The sequence below is a fragment of the Ochlerotatus camptorhynchus genome, unplaced genomic scaffold (assembly GCF_037179485.1).
Source record: "Ochlerotatus camptorhynchus isolate MF236.1 unplaced genomic scaffold, CSIRO-AGI_Acam_v1.1 ptg000192l, whole genome shotgun sequence".
Classification (NCBI taxonomy): domain Eukaryota; kingdom Metazoa; phylum Arthropoda; class Insecta; order Diptera; family Culicidae; genus Ochlerotatus; species Ochlerotatus camptorhynchus.
In genome coordinates, this window is record NW_027040682.1 from 2,343,228 (window position 1) to 2,361,210 (window position 17,983).

At 37.5% G+C, this 17,983-nt stretch overlaps 1 protein-coding gene across 2 annotated transcripts in view; it reads right to left on the reverse strand.

Moving 5' to 3' along the window:
* The window catches only part of LOC135702387 (homologous-pairing protein 2 homolog), a 369,039-nt gene that overhangs the window by 152,178 nt on the left and 198,878 nt on the right, over positions 1 to 17,983 (reverse strand). The gene's annotated exons all lie outside the window — the stretch shown is intronic.

The following is a 17,983-nucleotide window of genomic DNA, read 5'->3' on the forward strand; positions in this document are numbered from 1 at the left end:
CCGCAAACCAACTTCGGATACCATACTCGGTTACACGAGCACTAGCCTATGAAACTTCTTCAGGTGTTCAAATAGACAATCTAGGATTTCGCAGCATAAAGAAGTTGAACCATTTTCGACCGTGAAACAGAGTTGCTAAGTAAACACTAAATAACTTTCCTAGGCACAATTACCAGGACAATCATTTTTGAACGGAGTGTTGCGGGGACTTGCAGACAGGAACTCTTTTACTTTGAAAAGTAGAGAACGACGCTGAACGGGGTATCCTCGCTGTTGCATCCCAATGATCCAGAAGACAATTTTATCCTCTTCTTCCTTGAAGAGAACTCTAGCTGAACCTTTTTTGACTTATGATGCCATATACGTGCATATTTTAATTTAATTTTAAACGAGTTGATGTAACATCATATACGATTTAATCTGTAATAACAAATTCATTTTGAAAAGTCTTACGATGTAATCCAATTCAATTTGAGATACAGTACGATGGAAAAAGGAGTCATCGCATATCGGTCGGAAATTCGCATTCTATACGATTTAACTTATATATAATGCGAGGTATGCCATTCTTATGTGCGATTTTGACTTAAACTGTAGAAATTTACGGTACTGTCTGTACATTATTATACGACTTCTGGTTGTCTGGGGTATTTGTTGCTGGCAGCTTTAATGGCCGAACCTTGAGCAATTTCATCGAGACACCTTCTCGATGAAACCTTCAATAGCTTCTGGGCTGTAAACATGCTGGCCGGGTCCGCGACGACGTTGTTCTGTTCTTTTTCCTACAATAATTATATGAGCAATTAACAAAAGCACATGTAATAAATAAGCTTTTATACAAACATCATCTTCTGAACAAATTTATTCACGATTCACAGAAATAAATAAATAGGTTCACTACAATAACAACGGGTGGCGAAAACTAGGAACTGTCAAGCTGCATGGTGTGTGATAGGGTGGCTAAAACAGGTGCATGGTGGGATTTTGTCCATTGTTTTCAAAACGTAAAAATAACAATATTTGCTTATTTAAACTAATAAAACCCTTGATCAATTTGATTTTCTGTTCATGAATTATGTGTTGATCCTCCTGAAACAACTTAATTTAGCATTATTTCTACAATTGCCTCTAAATCCAAAGTGTGTTCGCGGACAAAAAATAAGGATGCACTACAAGATTAACAGTGCTCGATTAAACGTTTCATGTTTATTGCAGTTTACTGCACTGCAATTTTTTTTTTTCGTTTAATGAGAAATTAAATATCGTATGCGTTATAATGTTTGCACCATCGTACAAATAAGGTTCCCGTTTCACCTGTGCATACAATGCCTTGGTTTTCTTTGCATGCACGTAGCTTATAGCTCATACCGTAGTAGGCTGTGTATAAAAGAAAATGATTTACTTAGTTTGACAGTTTCACCATGACGAAGTGGCAGCGTATTCGTGATTTGTCCCACGCGCAAATGTCACAAAAAGACATTTAAATCGCCGTGGGAGTGTCCCAGTGGACCGTCAAAAGGGTTTTAGACCGAGAAAAGAAAGGCCAACTATCCGCGAAGGTGGCCACAGGTCGTCCGAGGCCAGCTCGCGTTCCGAGGGTTATCGCTGCTATCAAAAGGAAGATTCGGGTGAATCCATTGCGTTCAATAAGGAAAACGGCAAAGGAACACGGGATCAGTGACTTTACGGCACGGAAGATCGTAAAGGAAGATTACAGGGCGAAGTCGAGGGCACGGAAAAAAAACTCACATGATTACCAACCGCATCCGGGAGCTACGAGTCGAACGATGCAAGAAAATCTTAAACTTCCTTATGCGAAAAAATCCGGCAATCCTGTTCACCGACGAGAGCATGTTTACCGTCGATCCCGTATCAAATTCCAGAACCGACCGGTATATTAGTTCTCTTCCGGTAAAAGACGTGGCCGACGGTGACAAGAACGTGTATCTGACCAAGCATCCTGCTAGCGTTATGGTGTTTGGATTGGTGGCTTCCGATGGCAAAAAAAATGGACCCGGTGTTCATTCCAGAAGGCGATAAGGTCAACACGGAGGTCTACATCGGGATTTTAAGTAAGTATGTTCTTCCGTAGATCAAAGAACAGTACGGTCTGTAGCCAAATGTTGTATTTCAACAAGATGGGGCTCCGTTCCACACCTCGAACCGCACTCAGAAGTGGTTGCAGGAACATCTTCCGTTCTGGGCGAAGGATATGTGGCCGCCATCCAGCCCCGATCTTAATCCACTGGATTACTCAATATGGCGCGTCATGAAGGCCAAGGCCTGTTCTAAACGCCACCCGAGTACAGCACTCGAAAACGAAATTTTTGAGATTTCTTTTAATTTATTATATTATATATTATATTATTTTATTAATTAATTTATTATATTATATATTATATTAATATATTATAACATTATCACGCATACGGTATATTCCAAAATAATTTAAACAAAACTGCTAATCTCTTTAAAAAATATGATTTATCCTAGCTATGGCTAATAAGGGAACATGGCCAATACTGGAACATCTGACCTATTATTCATGTTTCCAACACATTTTTTTAAAATTTTGATCAATAAACCTTGAGAAATTGTTCCAATACTGAAGCACAAATAATCGGTTATTTATAATCATACAAATTTCCCTTACAAAGTATCTTTCAAATGTGTCTCAGAACCCAATTGTTGCACGCCGCATTTATGAGAAGGAAACATGAGTTTTGAGGAGTCATTTTTATTATTAAAGGCCTAGCTCGAAAATTCCATGACCAAACAACCGAACCCACCATCTCCGGCATTGTAATCCCCGCCATTACTGACTAGGCTGTCGGGAGGTCCTAAAAATCTGTGCTACGCATATTAAAAAGTCTTAAAAAACAGCATGCTGTCCCACTTACAATCAATTCGCTTATTTTCAAGAGTAAGTGCAAACAAAAACACTCCTCTCTCTCGCGTCACCGCAAGCTTGGCTGCAGCCGCTTCAATCTTCGCCATCCGCGGTGGGTGAAGTTCAAAATCAGCAAACAAAAAGAAAGAAGGCAATCCTCGCTCGCCGTTACGTCTCAGACGCATGTCATAACATCTTTCAGATGTTGTACAGCGTGAATCAACGTTTGCAAACATTTATAATCTATTTGCTCAGACCGCGGTCACTTTACCGTTGACTGACTTCAAACTGGCAAAGCTTTTTTTTTTATCGATTTTGCAATTGAAGGCTGTGATCCAATCCTTTAACCAGGTTCGAAGATCTACCGTTATAAACAATGTAAAGTTCGCGCACACCTCCGGGTCTGGTTGGCAGTGGCCTATTCTTCTGTGCCAAATATCATAATCTCTTTCACACCGGCAACCTTCACAGAGGTGGTTGACACCAAGTTGATTTTTAAATGCAGCAGCTATGTATCACATCAATTAGCACGACACCGAGAGTGAGACCATCGAAATTGTGGGAGAAGGAGAGAAAAATGTGTGAAATTAAAAGGAAAGTGAATAGGGTTCGGATCTAGTTTTCGTCGTACTAAGCACAAGTCACACTTTACCTTTCTTTGTCGAAAGGAGTTTGAACAAGAAATGGAATGTTTCGATCAAAGATTACTTCTAAATTTATTAACCTTTCCATACGTACCGTTTGATTTGATTACGAGTCATAGAAACGTCATTAGATTCACTTTGGCATACGGGTGAAGGCAGATTCTGATTCGCTAGGAGTGCTTGTTTTGTGTTTGAGGAAAATGGATATTATGCGTTCTTATAGACTTTGTTTTGTAGCTTTTGAACTAAACTGTCGTACTAAATGTAAGGTTGATTCATTCACGTCGAAATAATTGATATATTTGACGTTTCTGTTCAATATGACGGGCGCATATGCCGAAGTAGTTCTCTACCCTAGGTATGGCTCTGCTAATCCCCACACGATCGGAACCCTACACAGTAGTGGTCTCTGTGCGAATGAGTGCCAACTTTACCTTGTAGCCAGTGATGCCAGATTTTTCCTAGGTCAATTCCATAGGCGTCCTTACTTTTAAAAGTGTTGAGAAGAACTTTGGCAAGGCGCCAATTTGCATAAAATTTGAAAAATCCGTAAAAGAAAATGACAAACATCCATATAACTCCATAGAAAAAAGCCAAATTCAATAGATTTTGTTGGATACCGTAGCTCTGGCATCGCTGCTTGTAGCATATAGCCCTACATTAACTGATGAGTGGTCTGTGGAATGGCCGCTGAACTGCTTGGTAATGTTCTCTTTCTCTCTAGCTGTTAAGTAACAGTCTGAATCAGATACAGAGCAGCAGCGGCGGTTGCTGCGACGGTGGTTCAGTCAACTGGTCAACTAATCATGACTAGGTAATATTTGCACTTACTCACTTCCCGAGCAAAGTCAGTTAACAAAACGAAAGCGAACCGATATTAAAGTTTGCTGCTCCTATGATAGGATATTACCCAAGTAACAATTCTGCAATCATTTGGCATCCACTCTGATTTATGGTGGTTTTATAATGGCAATGAATAATCCAGCTTAGTAGTTCACCTTTTCGCTGTTTTAAAAACCTTTTACAGTCTGGTGAGAAGTCAAAAACTGTCTTGTTTTAAAATTAAATTTAAAGTAGTTCTCAATCCCACCATAAAACTGTTCAATCAAACAATCAATCATAAACTTCATTAGCAATTTTTTTATTAATGTCTTGATAAAATACTCTATAAACCTGTTCTATCATTATAAAAGCAATCATAAAACCATTAGGTTTTAAATGAGAGCAAAAGGCATTTACTGTTGCCTTTAAGGCTTTTAAAAGTGTATCGTAAAATCTCCTCTGTTTACAAATTGAATTTTATGGATGGATCCTCACAGTGAATAAAAACCAAATTTATGACAAGTATATCTCGAAGGATAAACGAAGTTGGAGGAAAAATTCAAACGATGCTAACGACCGAAGGGAAGTCGATTTCAGTAAAATTTAGTTCTTTAGAAGAACCAGCACGTCCGGTGGAACGGGTACCATCAACGACTTAGCATCTGGTTGAGAAGAGTGAAGTGAGCGTGGTCCTCAAATTCATAGAACATTGTCAAAACAATCTGAAAACAGACCAGGCTTCTCCAGACCTTGCGAATCGATGAAGATCGGAATAACTTCCCAAGGTCTCCAAAACGTCAGAGAAAGAAGTTAGATTGTGACACCATCTTTGCGGAAGAGTTTTGAACTATTTGTTTATGTCAATAGATGGTCCTTATTATGACGAGAAATTTTGCCGAAGACACCAAGTCGCGGAAATGCTTCGTTTCGGAGTTATTAATTTTGCTCCACTAGATTGCATTCCTGGCCCAGTGTGCATGGGATGAAAGCAGAACAGAAAAGCATAATGCATGATATTATTACGAGAACTATTTTCTTTTAACAAGATCAATTCAAGCTGAACTTTGCATTAAGTTCTAAGTAACATTGATCGATTCTCTTCGTCGACTTTCTCTTTCGTTAATAACTTATTCACAGAACCGTTTCTTGATGTGTTTGTCGTATTGGATGCTAGATAAAAGCTTCTTTTATCGATTTATGTGCTGAAAATACCTGGGAATGTCTTTGCATGACCGTGGGGATGCAAAGAGAAAGTTGACGAAGCGAATCTGTCAATATTACTTAGGACCTAATGCAATGTTCAGCTTGAATTAATTTTTTTATTTGAGGGCAAATGTATATCCTATTCTACGGGTGCAACCGATGAATTTTACAAACATTTAGAAAAGTTTTGAATGGTACATTAACCTTTATGAAAAGTTATGCGTGATTTCAAACTTTTTGCCCTAGGACTGTCACCATTCCATGTATTTCGACCAAGATTCGACCGTGTCACCCCATGTATATGCGAGCGAGAACGGAAGAATCATGGAGATTGCTGACGTTTTTCTTACGCACACTACGTCGCGTATACGTATACACGAAATGTTTTCATGCTCATGCTAACAATTTTGCTGATTTTCTTTGTGCTCCGCTTGGAAGTACCGGAAAGTTTTGATTCTTTTCTATGTTGTAAAAATAAACCACCTATTTACATTTCTGACAAGTTACAACTGAATGCTTATAATTGATTTAAAATAACTGTTTCATGGCCAACTAGTTTTATTGCGCTTACTTATAAAGCAACGAAAGGATTTATTTTTTGGTTTTATAAGGGCAATTCATATTACTTTTTTGTATACTTCAAAGCAATCATAAAACCACAGACAAACAGACATAACACTCGCAAGTTGTTCATCGAACAAGCATTTAACGGTCAATTCAAAAGTATCGTAGTTGGTAGTACCGCCACCTGCAGCGCGCATAATCAATTCCTTTGCGTTTGACGTTTACACACTACCGCCATCTGTTCAGCGTACTACCCACCACAGTGTACTCAACAGATGGCGGTAATGTTTTAGCGACGATGTTTTACATTGAGAAATATTCAATATGTTATGTCTGTTTGTCTGTGATAAAACCTTTCATAAGTGAAAATAGCATAAGCATCAGTTGGTTTTTTAATTAGCTTTATAGGGGTTTTGTAGATAGCTATAAGAATGTTTCATGACTTGCATTGTATATGACCGTGATAAAGCTGTAGGCAATGGTTGCAGCTGCAATAAAACCTTTATAAATATTGAATATAGCCAAGCAGCTCTAGATTTGTTACTTGGGTTGTGTCAGTACCGACCGCAATCCACTGAAACTGTCAGTTAGCGGACACTAGTTGGTTTCCGATCCATAGCTGCGATTTTATTCGGTGAAAGGGTCATCACTTGGAAAAAAAAATCATTCAACCGTACATTCCTGCATCGTTTGATGGTGCACTTCCAGAACCATCTGGACGAAGGGGATCTTTTCGGGAATGATCGAGGTTACAGCTGTGCGAAATGCGAAATGTTGAGAACATTTTCTGAGTAACTGCTTCCAAGCCATCGGGAGAGAATCGCCTGGAAGAACGCTGAATCGAACAGCGCAACTATCGAAAGATAAACAAACTTTGACGTTTAACATTTTGTAGGCAACATTGCCGCCATAAATGCTGCCATAAATCTGAACGGGTTAGAATCAAGCAAAATGGCTTTAGATAAATACAATTCAGTCTACAAGTTCTCTTATAAATTTGTTAAGGATTTCTTGAAAGCAAAATAACTTTTTCTCAAATGCCCATGAAGATCAACTTTTATGCCTCCGCCATATTACAATTATTTTGTTTGTTTTTTACGATCTTCGATTTTCAATCTATATTTCCTTGGATATAACTTTATTTTAGTTAATTGAGCAATGAGAAAATATTTAGAATGCAAAAATCATGAGAAACCTCGGCTAAGCTTTATGATCGATCTGAAGAATATATTTTTTTTCTTAATGTTAAATAATTAGTAAAATCCTCGGTAAAATCTCGGCTAAGCTTTATGATCGATCTGAAGAATACATATTTTTTTCTTAATGTTAAATAATTAGTAAATCCTCGGTAAAATCGATGTTTTCCGTGGGCGGACTCAAGTTTTTCGATGTTTTCACGTACATTTCACATCAAATTTTATATAGCACATAAAACTAGGCCACTTCATGAGAACTATTTTATAATTTTGAAAATTCGGCAGGATTTTAAAAGATCAGTTTTAATTATTTTTATAAGATCGGATGGTATTTATGAATCCTTTTTTATCTTGAATGTTGTTTTTCTAGTGAGCTTAGCAAGCAGCTATTGTAAATGGCTCGGATAATGGTTTTAATTGTTGCCAAATAGCTTTTATTGTAGCTTAAATACAGTTTTCAAATGGATCTCAATGCGTTTATCGAACAACCATTTTGCAGTGAATCAATCTTGAAGAGCTTCGAAAATACACCCTTCAGAACCTTCTCCAGGGTGGGCCAACTAGACAGATTCTAGCATCAATAAGGTTTTGGTGGATGCATCAATGGCAAAGCAGTCTTGACCAGGGTTTTATGAATGTTGTTTTATAGTAGCTTTGTAGTATTTCATAAAACTCAAAATGTTACTTGGGTATGATAATGGAAAATTGCAAATCTGATATCATATGAAGCTTTCATTATGCAGTGAAGAGTTTTCAAAATGAAAGGGACTTAACTTCAAGTTTTGCTGTGAAAGTCTTGTTGAAAATTGAATTTAAACTGACCTGTCGTTGAACTAACGATTATTGTTTGCTTTTTTAACACATTTGATGTCATTCGCGACTTATCCGGGGTTAGATTTGAACACACGTGCTAACCATTTGCATCAGCCCTTTATTGTAGTTAAATATGTTGACTGCAAAATCAGGAATCAAATTGATTTCATTGAACGCAGGATTAGTTTTCCATTTTATTCAACAATGTAAAATTATGCTCTCAGTTTTGCTGTGTTAACTTTGAATCCACACAAAGCGCGATCAGCTGAAGCAATCAAATAAAGTTATATCAAAATTGAATTTCAATTTGATCTCCAGCTTTGCTCGGGTTCGGGCGATTAGTATCAGCACAGCAATGGATTAGGTATGAGCAATATTCTAATTTGGGGTCTCCCGATGGCTTAGCCAGTAAAGGTGCGGTACACTATGCCGGAGGTGGTAAGCTCTATTGCCTACCTGGTCGAGTAAAAAAACTTCCAGTAAACAGCTGAGGAAGTGCTCCTCGTTGATAGTAAGTGTTAAGTTCCAGGTGGTACGTTAAAACTAAAAAGACACCTTCAAGTAATTAACTTATGCTCTCGTACAAACTTCATCAGGGTGTCGACTCAATGAAGAAAACCAAATCCGCTGATATTCCCTGATATTCTAGCAGTTTTCCAGAAAACATCCAGATTTAAAAAAAACCATCCACATTTATTTAAATTCACAAGATTTGTAACATGATAAGTGCCAGGAAATCAGTTCAAACAATGACCAGGATTTATTATGATTGATAGTAGTTTATGAAGGAAACTGCGACCATCTGGATATAAATCAGCAGGCTGTGTTTTGATCTCCAAAAACTTACCTTTATAAATAACTAGCTGAGTGCGCCCGGCCTTACTCGGGATTAAATATGTTGCTTGAGTTTGTGCACCGATTAAAAAAGAGCATGCTATATTGTACGTAGCCTCTCCCCTCTTGTCCAAAGGGCTACTCCCTATGACCTCCACATGCCATGTTTCCATTTGCTTGATTAGTTCTCGAGTTATGCAGAAATTTCTGTTTCATTTGTATGGGAGTTCCCCCTTACAGAGTAGGGAGGGGTGTCGAACCATCATAAGAACCTTTCCCGGCCCCAAAAACCCCTGCATACAAATTTTATTGCCTTTCTAGATTTTTCGCTAGGAGCATGATCCATCAGGTGCCCTTCCATCTTGCATATAAAACACTTGTCCTTAAACCCGTTATACTATATATTCTTTGTATACATGGCTTGTTAGTTACTTGGGATTGTCTAGCATTGGTGACATTCATCAAATTAAATCCAGACATTACCAATTGAGCTAAATCAAAATACTAGAACTTCACTTTTCTTCTTTTGTTTTTGCTACCAATGCACAGTGGACCAGAATGCAGATTTAGGTGGAATCAGGGATGAAAAATCATTTACATTCATTTCGTGCATTCATTTACATTCATTTCCCTATAACTTTTTTCATCAACAGAATACCGTAAAAAGATGTATAAAGTTTTTGTAGCTTTTGATATGAACTACAACTTTTGTGAATAATTAAAATATGAAACTCTTATGCGTGACGAACTAGAGCTGGCACAACATATTATTGTTTTTCAGTGAAGCAAATTTACATTCCCTGAAAAACAATGGTGGGTTCATATCGCTCTGATTCATCATGAATAAGAGGTACCGATTTGAGTTGTTTGCAAAAGATGTAGTTAATATCAAAAACTACAAAAGCTTCAAACACTATTTTAGGGAATTCTGTTAATGAAAAAAGTTAGAGGCAAATGAATGTAAATGAATGCACGAAATGAATGTAAATGATTTTCCATCCTTGGGTGGAATGATATGTTTTGAGCCTGAAATTGAAGCTTTAGACTAAAAGTCTCTTCTGCAAAGTTGTTCCTTATAGTTAGGCCCTCATTTTTATGACGATGAATTCTAGGATGGCTCTTATTATCATTAAAATAAAAAATCTAATTTTTTTGTTTGAATAAATTAAGGTATACATTCTTGGGTGAAGTTATTATAGCTGAGCTAATTTCAAGCGACTTTGTAGAAAAAAAACTTTTTTGTAACTCTTAAATTGACTGATGTAGATCTATTTTCTTGAATTGATTAGAGACTTTTGAAACTCTTTAAGGCGAATGTAGCATTATTTGTTGTCTGTATCTTTACTAATAAAAAATATACCCAATTATAGTAAAATTTTTGAATAAGCTCAAATTGATTTCATACGAGTTTAAAAAATAACATACCTCCAATTAATTCATATTATTAAGACTAACATACGCCCTTTCAAATTCCGTAAAAAAAACTTTTTTTTTGTTTGCCCCAACCAGAGATATTAACATTTGAAAAGGGCACTTTTTTGTAGAAAAACGTCAATGACTTTTGATCGGCGAAAGATATCAACAAATTTTGTGCATCAAAAATTTGCGCCATCTAAAGATCTAAAAGTTATTTCAAGACACATTTGCTGAGAAATTTGAAATAAGAAAACTAGAGCAAAACAACTGATTTTTTAGAGACACTCTAACTTAATTCAAGAAAATAGCTCTAAATCAGTCTATTTAAGAGATACAAAAAAGTTTTTTCTCTACAAAGTCGCTTGAAATTAGCTCAGCTATAACTTTGCCCAAGAATGTATATGTACCTTAATTTATCAAAAAAAAAAGTCAGATTTTTTATTTGAATGATAAAAAGAACCACCCTAGAATGCATTGTCATAAAAATGAGAACCTAACTAAATAGAACAACTTTACAAGAGACTTTCAGTCTAAAATTTCTATTTCAGGCTCAAAACATATCATTCCACCTAAATCTGCATTCTGGACCACTGTGCAATGCTACCGACGCCAGGGAGGCAGCTCCCACACCTGGATCCTACCTATCGACCCATCAACTCATGAACCGGAGACCAGAGATGTTATGCCTCTAAACATCCCGGCGGTGCCGAGTGAGATTACACCCAGGCCTGCTAGGGTGAGAGGTAATCACGCTTACCACTATACCACTGGCGCCACTAAAACTTCACTGCTGTCTATTGCCAAAATTTTAACAGAATGAAAAGTGCTTTCAAAGTGAACGAAATTTATAAACAAGTATCAGCATGCAATTTTCATGCAATTTTAGCAACGGAAACCAGCTGGGATGCTGGAGTAAAGAACGAAGAAGTTTTCGGTGATCGATTCAATGTTTTTAGGGATGATCGTGATAAAACGTTATCCAACAAAAAAAGTGGTGGTGGTGTCATAGTAGCAGTTAGTGTTGACTATGAATCTGAACAAATATCATCTTGTAAGTGTAAGGAGTTTGATCACGTTTGGGTCAAATGTTTCATTGGAGATCTAGTTCATATTTTTGCGACAGTATATTTTCCTCCAGAATATGCAAAGCAAGATTCATACGAAATTTTTTTATTTAAATTAGCTGAAAATATTATTTCGAAATGTGAGGCGGAAGCAAATGTTTACATATACGGAGATTTTAACCAACGCTCAGTGAATTTTATTGTTGATGACGACAACGAATCTTTGTTGATACCGATTATAGGAGAAAATCAAACACTTCGTACTCTGTTCGACAAAAGTGCAGAAATTGGACTCAACCAAATAAATCACATAAAAAATCAAAATAACTGCTACTTAGATTTGTTATTCACTAATACGACTGATGATTTCTGGGTATCAGAGTCACCCACCCCTCTTTGGAAAAACGAAGTGTTCCACACTGCTATTGAATACTCCATATTCATACATGAAAAAACGGTAACGGTAAAGCAAGTAACATGCTAGGGTTTATCAAAAGATTTAGTCTGCACTTCAATGATCCTTACACTATTAAAACATTGTATGTGGCCTATGTGAGACCTCTTCTTGAATACTGTAGCGTAGTGTGGGCTCCGTATCAGGATACATATATAAACCGCATTGAGTCTGTTCAAAAACAGTTTTTGTTGTTTGCCCTTCGAAAATTAGGTTGGACGAGATTACCACTTCCATCTTATGAATCGCGATGTTTGTTAATAAGTTTAGATGGACTGAAAAAACGAAGAGACTTTGCCATGGTAACATTTATAAACGATGTTATTGCTCAAAGAGTTAATGTTCCGGAAATTTTAGAAAATATAAATTTTTATGCTCCCACTCGCTCTCTGAGGATTAGGAATTTGTTTTACATTAACAATCAAAGAACCAACTATGCTAAAAATGGGCCTTTGAATAGAATTATGACCTGCTATAACGGATATTCCAAATCAATTGATGTAACAATGAATAAAATAACACTAAAAAAAGCATTCTTTTCAAGGTTAGCCAGGCAATAATATTTAAGACATAGTTAATAAGCATTAATTGTAATTGGTCTACGATTGATTGACGACATAAATAAATAAATAAATAAATAAATAGATAAACTTATTATCTTGGCTAACCGCGATTTTGAAAATACACTGAAAGTTAAGAGTAACAAGCAGCTGTGTATGTTTTGTTTCTTGTGCGAGTCACGCGATAGTCTGTTTTTCGATAGCAACGCATTGTTGCGGTGCTTGATCATTTTTTTCAATTTTTTTTTTTTTTTTGCTACCCCGTTGGAAGTAAACAACTAGGAGATGTCGGATGAAATAAAATTAACGATTAAATTCAGCTTCACACATACCAGTGACACCGGGTTCTTAGAGTGCTTAGCACACGCAGCTGGTAAGCGGTCACATCTGTCCTGTTTGGCCCTGGACAGTTGGCTGGCTATCACGTCTGCTCTAGAACTCAGGCGAACAACTAACAGCGATCAACAAGAGGAAGGCCCTGCACAGCTGCTCACTGTGCAGTAGCGAGTGTCACGTCTGACACAACACTTAGTGATGCGCCATAGCGCAACCGGCCCCCTCCCATGACGTAATGCTTTCGGGCGGTTCCGGGGAGGGCAAGGGCCTAGAGCACAGGGTAAGGTTTAGTGGGTCGGGAGTGCTACTTCTCCCATCCCCACACCCTGAGTTATCTTCTCAGGTGTCTGGGAGCAGATTCCCCCCCCCCCCCCCCCCCGTATATAAAAAAAAAAGAAAAAGACGTGTGTTCAGCGTATGTCCTCCTAATGCCTTTAATGTATTCAGGGACGACAGAAATTTTCATGCAACACAGAAGAAGTCAGGTGGTGGAGTTCTTATAGCTGTTTCGGCCAATTTTAACTCAGAAATTATCTTTACACCAAAATTTACAGAATTTGAGCATATTTGGGTGAAATCACACATAGCCGGTGAAACGCACGTGTTCGCCTCAGTGTATTTTCCACCAGACCATGCTCATAAAAGCACTTATGAAGCCTTCTTCCAAAGTGCTGAACAAATTCTATCTGACCTTCCTCCTGAGGTTAAAGTTCACATCTATGGAGACTTGAATCAACGCCATGCTGACTTCATTCTGGACTCTGAAAATGAATGTATCTTACTCCCAGTCGTTGGGGATAATGAAGCATTGCAGTTCATTTTTGACAAAACTGCTAATTTAGGACTGAACCAAATTAACCACATCAAAAACCAACAAAATTGCTATTTGGACTTTTTACTAACGAATATTTATGAAGATTTCTGTGTGACCGAATCATTAAATCCACTGTGGAAAAATGAAGCGTTTCACACAGCAATCGAATATTCTTTATTTATGCATGAAAACCAAAGACCCAACGACTGCGAATACGAAGAAGTCTTTGAATACAAATTAGCAGACTACGAAAAAATAAAATTTAAATTAAACAGTGTCAATTGGCAATTAATTTTAAGGATTGTAGGAAATGTCGAAATTGGTATAGACGTGTTCTACAAAATTTTAACAGAAATAATTTCGGAAGAAATACCTTTGAAGAAAAAAAGACGTAACAGAAACACACAAAATCCAGTCTGGTTTAACAGACAAATAAAAAACTTGAAAAATCGGAAGCAAAAAGCACATAAAATTTATAAAAAACACAATAGTAGTAATAATTTATTAATTTATTTGGATCTATGCGATCAACTGAATTTAGCTATCAGTACTGCATTTGAAGAATATAATGCAAAAACTGAACGTGAAATAAAGTCCTGTCCGAAGAACTTCTTTAATTACGTAAAAACGAAATTAAAATCTGACAATTTTCCTTCAATAATGCATCTAGACGAAAATGTCGGTGATAGTTCGGAAAAAAACTGTAATCTATTCGCAAAATTTTTTCAAGAAATTTATACGACATTTTCTGAAGAAGATCGTGACCACGATTATTTTGCATTTTATCAAGAATTTTCAAGGGACATTGACCTCAATCAGCTTCAAGTGCAGGACATTTTGCAGGCTTTAAAAAATTTAGATGCCTCAAAAGGTCCTGGACCTGACGGAATTCCTCCAGTATTTATTAAATGTCTAGCAATGGAACTCACTGCTCCATTGTTTTGGCTTTTTAATATGTCCCTGGAATCCGGAACCTTCCCTAAAATTTGGAAAAGCTCATTTCTAGTACCTATCTTTAAATCTGGTCGAAAATCTGACGTACGTAATTATCGTGGTATAGCCATTATCTCTTGCATTCCTAAGCTTTTCGAGTCAATTATCAACGAAAAATTATTTCTCCAAATCAAAAATAGAATTACTGACATGCAACACGGCTTTTTCAAGGGTCGTTCGACCTCGACCAACTTACTTGAATTTATAGACTATTCATTGAATGCAATGGATAATGGAAACCACGTAGAAGCTCTCTATACAGACTTTAGCAAGGCATTTGACCGCATTGACATACCAATGTTACTCCTTAAACTGCAAAAAATTGGAATTAAGTCAGGGCTCCTGAAATGGCTTGAATCATATTTAACTAACCGCCAACAAATAATTAAATTCAACGGAAAGAAATCGAGCCCAATTCAAGTCACTTCAGGCGTCCCCCAAGGCTCTCATTTGGGACCTCTCCTTTTTATTCTATACGTAAACGACATATCTTACATTCTCAAAAAACTTAAATTGCTTATTTATGCCGACGACATGAAGCTCTTTTTGGAAATAAGAAATGAAGAAGACATCAATATATTCCGGAATGAAATACACATATTCTACATATGGTGCAAAAAAAGTCTACTAGAATTGAATGTAAAAAAATGTAACTTAATATCATTTAGTAGAAAAAGAACAACTTCAAATATTTCAATTGCATTAGGAAATCAAACTGTAGACAAATGTGAAAGAGTTAGGGATTTAGGAATTATCTTAGACTCTAAGCTAACTTTCATAGACCATTACAATACAATTATTCACAGGGCAAATAACATGCTAGGCTTTATCAAGCGCTTTTGCTATAACTTTCAGGACCCTTACACAATTAAAACACTATATATTGCCTATGTGAGGTCAATACTGGAATATTGCAGCATTGTATGGTCTCCATTTTCAATCACGCACGAAGAAAGATTAGAATCAGTACAAAAACAATTTCTATTATACGCTCTTCGTAAATTAGGTTGGACTTCATTTCCTCTTCCATCATATGAAGCACGCTGCATGCTTATAAACATACAAACATTAAAAGAGCGTCGTGAATATGCAATGGTTTCATTTGTAAATGATATCGTTTCGCAGCGAATTGACTCAACAGAACTCAAAATTAAATTTCCATGCACCCACTCGGCAACTCCGAAATCGAAATTTATTTGCCTTAAAACATCATCGCACAAATTATGCAAAATATGGGCCATTAAACCGCATGATGGCCTCTTACAATAAACACTGCGAAACCATTGACTTTACAATGTCTCGGCATAAACTAAAGCAATATTTTTATTCCATAAGAAATAACAACTCATAAAAGAAAAGACAAGAAAGCTGACACTACTTTTTTATATAAATATATATTTAAGAAAACAAAACTGTATTAATTGTACTAGTCTACGTTGGTTGACGAAAATAAATAAATAAATAAATAAATAAAATAACCATTTCTGTTCTTCGGGTGCTTTGGATTTTCACTGGTTTACCCATTCAGTGAGACTCTCACGGACTTTCGTTCGGTCTCATGCGCATGGACGATACAACGAGAAATGGGTTACATGCATGTACTCACGATTGACTACCTAGGGTTTATGTCGCTGCAGCTTTATGAGGAGACGGCGCCGCGCGGCCCAGAAACTATCGCGGATGCGATCATACGATGCTGATTGGTCTCACTCACCGGAAGCGCGGCACATGCGTTCGTTCGTCCGTACCCACGACCACGTGTTGCGTTGGTTGTTCGGTGTTCCGACAGATACCGATGACGGTTTCGTTTGGCCTGCCTGTCCAGGTAGCGTAGATTAACGACCTCTTCCGACCACGTGTGCCTCGGGGATACTCCGAAGTCGACAGGTGGGGTCAAAAGCGGATTCTCACGAAAGGTGGTGTGTCGGCAAATGGCCTTCGCTGCCACGAACCTATGGGGATAACACACGCGCACGCTAGTAAGTCGACCTATTTTGTAGTCTAGGAATTACTACCTTTACCTCATGAACTTCTGGATCCACACACTTTGCCGCCCACTGCACTGCACTAGCTAGAATTTGCCTAACTTGTCTCTAAAGGAAAGGGAAATGTTTTAACAATCCTACTAGGGATTCTCATGTCGTTAACTACCTGTTTAAACACACCACGACACGATAAGGAAACTGACCACTCTTGCCTCTTCTACAAGTCGATTCGAATTGAACGATTCCAGCTAGGACATTCCTCAGTTAGCCGCTAGTACAGAACTTTGCCCCGGAATCGTGGAATTGAACGAAGTCCAATTTCACGAACGCCAAAATTCTCGCAATTGTGCACCTGATTATAAGAGCTTCGCAGCATATCTTTCTAACGAGCTGTTCAAGCATCCAGACAATTTCTCTCCGAAATTCAGGGGGAGGGCGCAAAGCCAAACGGAAAAAAAAGGTCAACGCATTTTAAATGGAAATTTGGCGGGTCGATGTCCGCTTCTCGACGTGGTCGCGTCTGAACGCAGGGAACTCATTTTGTATGACAAGTGTAACTCAACATGAGTGGATATTCTTTGGCGGTGAACATATTAATGAATTTTATTGAAAAAACGAAACTTCATGCAATTTGAGTATATTGTATAAATATGAACTCTGAACTAACTAAATAAATAACTATCTATATGGAAAGCGTACTTGTTACAATGATTGCCCATAACAATCAATTTTGTAAAGTTCCATGTAAATTGGGAATGTCAATTCTTTTGCTATTTGGCCTGGAACTGCTCATTTAGAAAGTAAAATGCAGATCAGATAATTTCAGGGCAATTCAGGCAAACTCAGGAAAATCGCGAGAACCTTGGGGAAGTTCTGAGAGCATCAACGAAGTTTATAGATGTTAAGAGAAGTTCCCAAAACTTTAAGATAGTCAAGAAGAGTTCAGGGAAGTTTAAAGATGGTTAGAGAAGCTCCGTGAACTTCAGGACAGTTTCGGAAAAATCAGGAAAAAAAAAGAGAACTTTTAAGAAGTTTAGAGGTCTTTAGGGACATCTTCAGGAAAGTTAAGAAATCTTCAAGGCAGTTCAGAAATCTCCAAGTAAGTTCACAGAGTTTTTCAGAGAAGTTAAGAGATTTAAGGGAAGTTCCAAGAACTTCAGCGAACTCCAAAAATTTTAGGAAAGCTTAGATATGTTAAGGGCAGGCTTGATGGAGCCTCGCTCGCTAGTTTGAAATGAGCCGAGCGTAGCATTTTTCTAAGGAGTAGAATGCCTACTGCCAAATCAATCCACTGAGCTTCAGAGCTTGGGAACGAAGGGGGATAAAATGAGGGTGAGGTTTGCTACCGTTCATGATCATGTTTTCTATCACACGCTCTTACTCTCACTCTGGGTG